Source organism: Vicia villosa, linkage group LG2 (genome assembly GCF_029867415.1).
Source record: "Vicia villosa cultivar HV-30 ecotype Madison, WI linkage group LG2, Vvil1.0, whole genome shotgun sequence".
NCBI lineage: Eukaryota > Viridiplantae > Streptophyta > Magnoliopsida > Fabales > Fabaceae > Vicia > Vicia villosa.
In genome coordinates this window covers 186,546,202-186,551,945 of record NC_081181.1, presented here as the reverse complement: position 1 = coordinate 186,551,945, position 5,744 = coordinate 186,546,202, and the positions used below count along the sequence as shown (strand labels likewise).

At 34.2% G+C, this 5,744-nt stretch overlaps 1 long non-coding RNA gene across 1 annotated transcript; it reads left to right on the top strand.

Annotated features, from left to right (window-relative positions):
- The first annotated feature begins 1,068 nt into the window (after window positions 1-1,068).
- Window positions 1,069-4,751, top strand: LOC131647671 (uncharacterized). The gene is made up of 8 exons (XR_009297897.1): window positions 1,069-1,244; window positions 1,320-1,441; window positions 1,538-1,737; window positions 1,905-1,961; window positions 2,227-2,474; window positions 2,548-2,636; window positions 3,404-3,588; window positions 4,426-4,751. It is a non-coding gene; the product is annotated as an uncharacterized LOC131647671 (long non-coding RNA).
- Window positions 4,752-5,744: the final 993 nt, after the last annotated feature.

Here is a 5,744-nt window from a genome sequence, read left to right as displayed (position 1 = left end):
TGTTTTTACCAAAAAGCATTGCGTGAAGTGCACTTATGCTAGCGCTTTTACATTAAAAAAGCGTTTTCTATACCTATAGCAGAGCTAGAATATACAACGCTTAAAAGTGCTTCCTAAGGTAAAAAAAATGATGCCTAAGGTCTTATTTGGTATAGTGTGGGATTAATCCCACCATTGAATGCTCAAAAAAGAATGCCCTTGATTAACAATCATTTTTGTGCATTCCATTAAAATACATTCACTACTAGAAATTTGGCCTACGGCCACGCTAAAATTGTCCACAACTCAGAAACTGTGGCCACATATATGATTTGGCCATGGTTATCAAAGCGTAAAATTATGTTATAAAATATTGAATCCGGAGTATGAAACTGTGGCCTTTACTTCAATTGCCACGGTTATAGAACTGCGGATATTTTAAGGCGCAAAGAAAAACCGCGGCCTTATAATTTTGACTAAAAATTGTGGACCAAGTCCAAAAAATTAGTGTCCGCCATGTTTTCCCTCTTTTCTTTTTGTTTCCCTCTTTATTTTGTTTTATATTTTATTTTTTGTTAAGATTAAAAAGAAAAAAAAACTAAAACAAATAAACATAAAAGAGGATTAGGGTTAAGTCACCTTTGGGATTCTCTGCAAAACCCTAAAAGAAACACTCAACCGCTTCAAAGAAACACTCAGTCGCTTCTCCTCTCCCTCTCATCACTCGCCTCTCTTCCTCTCCTTCAAACCTAAACCTAACCTCAGAGTCCCAAGGATGGCGCGGCGAATAGAGAACAAGAGGTAGACACCAAAATGAGAAAGCAAATCTGAATCTCACAAATCTCCTTCTAACCCAAAGGCTACCAAGTCCGTTCCTCGAAGAAGCCCTAAATCAGACTTCGGGAGATCCATAAAGGGATCAGTGGCTTCCGTTTTGGAAGAAGCTAAAGAGCTTCAAGACTCCGTCGCTGGTCACATCTCTAAATCCTTGAGCGATGAACATCCTCTCCGCCAACGTGCTCTTGCTCTCGACTCCAAAATCCTTTCACTTTGTTTTTTCTCGATTCTCTCCTCAACAATAAACTCATTAATCACTCCCTAGCCGATAAGGTACTGTTTCTGTTAATTTTGAATTTCGATTTTGAATTTCAGTTTTATTTGATGGATCTATTTTTGTTTGTTGCAGTTAGATAAAGATTTGCAGAGAGACAGATGTATTGTTGTTGATGGCGATGCTTCTTCGCTTCTTCTAGGACATGCTCACGGTTAGTTTGCTAATCAGTTTCTTAATTACTTTCACTAATTTGATTTATTGATTGATTAATTTTGGTTAATTTTAGTGTGTGAGGGTTTTAGGGAAGTTTCTGAGGATGTTTTTGGGGCCTATTAATGTTCGTGCATCTCGGAAAGATGTGCAGCTTAAGGTCAAAGACATGCATCTCGCCGTATCCGTAGTTTCAAGGTAAAATTGGTTAAATTATCTTTTGTTCTACATATATGTAAATTTAGTTTTTTTGGGATTTAATTTTTTATTATGTTATGGGTTTGCTTGTTCTAGATATCTAACTTTCATGTAATGGAGATGTTAAGATCCAAACTGGTACGCTGGGTGTTTTTATAAAACCAGAAGGAGTTTGCGCCAGAGTTTCTATTGGACAGGGCTTTTTCTTATCACTTTTTAAGGACAACAATAACCACCATTCGAAAGAGGCCCTTCATCATGCTAAGTTTAAGTTCCCCGGTCGTCAAAAGATAATGGTTACTAGAAAATGACTAGTATTTATTCTATTGACAGCTACCTATACACCTTTATAGATTTACAGTAGAAAACTACTTTGGTCTATTACTTTAGTATTTTCTAATTTATCCTGATTCCACCTTGTCTTGGATTCCCCTAAAATTGCAAATACTTTTTCTTGATCAAGGTAGTTCTTTCATAAAGGAAAAAATTCAGCTTAAGAGACGAACACACATACATTGAGGTACAGAGCAGTTTATGTCCTATATCTTCACTTATGTAGATTTCTTATTTATGAATCATGATAAATTAAATTAACAAAAGATTTTTCAGCTTTAGAGCCTATATTACATGCTATCTAATCACTAGTTCACAAAGAATTGAATATAGAAACATTCACTTTTGCAATGCATATATAAGTAGTAATGCTAAATTGGAAAATAGAGCCATTAATTTGTATTTGTATTTTTTTGGTTTCTGTTAATGAGTTGCTCATTTTTTTAAAATAGATTGAAGGAGCAGTATTGGAAGATGGTAAAGGTTTAAGCAACTAGGAGTATTCAGTCATACAATAGGTTAATTTTACTAATTATTTCATTATGTAACTTAGCTTAATGTCGAAAAATGAATGATAATAATTACAATACAATTGAATGCATGATCTCCCACAAACTATCCAATGGTCAGCCACATCTTACTCACATACGCGGTTCAACCACCAATCCTATTTAGGTGGTGAATGCGGGTCACTTTCAAGGTACAATTCATATTTCATTCAAATTCCATTTCTCACTCCCTACTACTTGAACGTTGAAGTATTAATATTGTAGGTCAGCCTTCATTCAACTATATCAGAAATCCAGAACCACCCCAACTCCTTGTTGATCTCAGAGTAGAACAGTACTAAATAAAAAAATAGGTAGTGAAATAATTGTCTTTTCATACTTTTGAAAGCTACTATATAACAAGTATGTGTTCTACTATCTGAGTAAAAATGTTCATCTTATTCTACTTTAATATTGGTTGGAAACTTGACTGCTGTTGGTATTTCTATGGGAGCTTTCTACAGCTTGGTGTGTAACAGGTTTGGTCATATATTGCAACCTCTGAGGTGAACTTACTGATCCAATAACTAGATTTCATTTAATAATATCTGCAAATCTCCCTCTCCTGAGTTGAACTTACTGATCCAATATATAGATTTCATTTAATAACTAGAAAAACTTTAAGAGAAGCTATTAAGAATTATCTCAAAATTAATGATTTGGATATAAGCATGGTTCGAGATACAACATTATCGGAAAAGTTGTTCCATGTAATCGATTCGATTCCACTTAGTGGGATAGGGTTTGGTTGTTTCTGTTATACTTGAAGGTTATCTTCTGTTGTTATTCTTTTCATTCTTAAATGTCTTTTGCTTTCATTTACTACTTGTGCACATCTCATGAGAGATTCAGATACTACTAGTATTGCATTTTTTTCTTTTAATGTTACTTATTACTAAGGATATTTGGAGTTTGGACATGGTTTTATAGGATCCTATTGAAACTGAATATCTGACTCTGTCCTTTGATATCTTGGTTGCACTTGCTTGTATCTCTATTATTCTAGAAACATGTGCTGGTTTGCTTTTATAAATTTAGAATTTAAGGTTTAACTAGAAACATGTTCTGGTTTGCCTTATAGGTTTATAACTGCTGCTTTATCATTCAGCTACCTTTGGAATGATCAAATGGCATCACAATTTGCCTTAGAGATTAAGGTATATTGAGAGCCTCAACAGTCTGGAGATTGGCAGGTGCTACTTGAATGAACTCGACGAATCTTGTTACATTAGGATTCGAATTACGGCTACAACTTGATTGGACTTGGTGGGTTGATTTATGTTTTGCTATGAAATTGTTTCGCATACATGAATACAAGGCATATAGGTATGCATTTTGTGTAAGCATCTGTTTGTTTGAAAATTCAAAAAATCTCAAGGAAATATCAACATGATATTAGAATGTCTCTTTCAGTGTGGGTCAACATGTCATAATCCAGCATTCCTCAATCCTCACGGTCCCTTATTTTATTTGTTTTGACACTCCCTGACCATGTGTTGAGACAGCAGATTGAGAAGGGTAAACTTCATTTTTGGAACTTGAAATTTTAAGTGTTTGGCAATTTGAAATTCAAGATATACTACATGTTGGATTATTTTATTTAATGCATTAAATTTAGCTTATATGAATGATAGTTTGGGGAAATTTCTACAGCTTGGTGTGTAACAGGTTTGGTCATATATTGCATTCAATTTTGGTTTTGTTGCAGAATTTGTCTAAAACAGCAGTTTATATTATTAATATAGAATTAACACACTAGTACATTAGAGAAAATTTATAACTACTGTTTGAATTTTTGACATATTCAAATACATGTTCATTTTATCATGTGGATCAACTTGTTTTTGAAGAGTTGATGCGGGAGAGGTTTCCCAAATTGGGTTTGTATAGCGTTCTAAATAATTTTCATGTCTTTGAACTCACCAAGTGAAGTTTGTTTCTAGAGTATCATCCTTAATTGTTAATTTTTATGTTTTATCTATTGAATACTATAGCTTAGTCTTATTTCTTATGAGCATTTGTATTCTTCCTCATGATTTATTTTAAACTAGATGCTTAAGTAATCAATATCTTCATGAGACTTACTTGCACTGTGTCCTGTAGGTCCAGCATTGGTAACAACAAAGGATGCTGGAGATGCAGTAGCTTTACTTCAGTCATTAACCGGCTCCACTTAAAGCTACATCAAATTCTTGGAGAGGAAAGAGGAAGATTCAGCTCATGTGTACTTCTTTTTATTTTCAAATGTTCAGTTTCTAGGTAGAGTTTGTTTGGTGGTGCAAATTGTAAGAGGAAAGATAGAGTTAGTTTTGTCAATGGATTTTTGTTGTTTTTAAGTGTTTAATTTAGCTCTTGTTTTGAATCCCATGGTTTTGAATTTGGGAAGACATCAAAACTTAATTATCTATTTTTTATCGAACTTATTAGTGGGTACGTAACGTCACTTCTTAATGAATATTTTGTTTTTGACGTTAATGTTAATTTGCTTGTAATTAGATTCTAATCATTAATGTCTAAAAAATTAGTTCTATAATGCCATTTTTATGTAATGGCACAGAAATAAACCGTGGCAAGATTAATGGTTTAGAACATACAAAATATAGTCACAGTTTTAAATAGGTGGTCATAACCAAACCGTGGCTATATCTTGAACTAATACTGTGTCGTAAACGTTAAAATGAAACCGTGGCTTTACCATATAGCCACAGTTTTTAAGTCATGGCAAGTACAAACCGCGGCCTTAATCAAGCTACTTAAACCGTGGCCTAAAAAAGCCACGGTTGTAAAAAAGGCGTGGTCTATACCAAAAAACCGTGGACTTTACTTTAGGCCACGGCCGTATACTCCACAGTTGGATTTCCGTGGCCTAAGCATTACGCCACGGTTATTTTGCATATAGCCTCGATTTTTTGGGCGTGGCAGGAGGCCTTTTTTCCTGTAGTGATTCATTATTAATTTTTGTGTTACCACCATGCGATCTAGAGTTATATGTGATTAAACCATTCTTAAAAGCACCGCCTAAGGTCAAAAAAATGACGCCTAAGGTCTTATTTGGTATAGTGTGGGATTAATCCCACCATTGAATGCTCAAAAAAGCATGCCCTTGATTAACAATCATTTTTGTGCATTCCATTAAAATACATTCATTATTAATTTTTGTGTTACCACCATGCGATCTAGAGTTGTATGTGATTGCACCATTTTTATTAGCCTTCTGCCTATTATTTTTCTTATTGTTTGAGCTATATGGCTTAAAATCTGTATCCTCCCTTGATGCCAAAAACTCGCAAATAGGTGTAATTTCCTCTAGCACAACTTTGCTAAGTTTTACATTCTCTTGATTTAAATCCTCGATCACAGATTCCTCAAACGGTATCACATCCTTCTCAACTAACATTCGCAATGTAGTTTTTATGAACGAA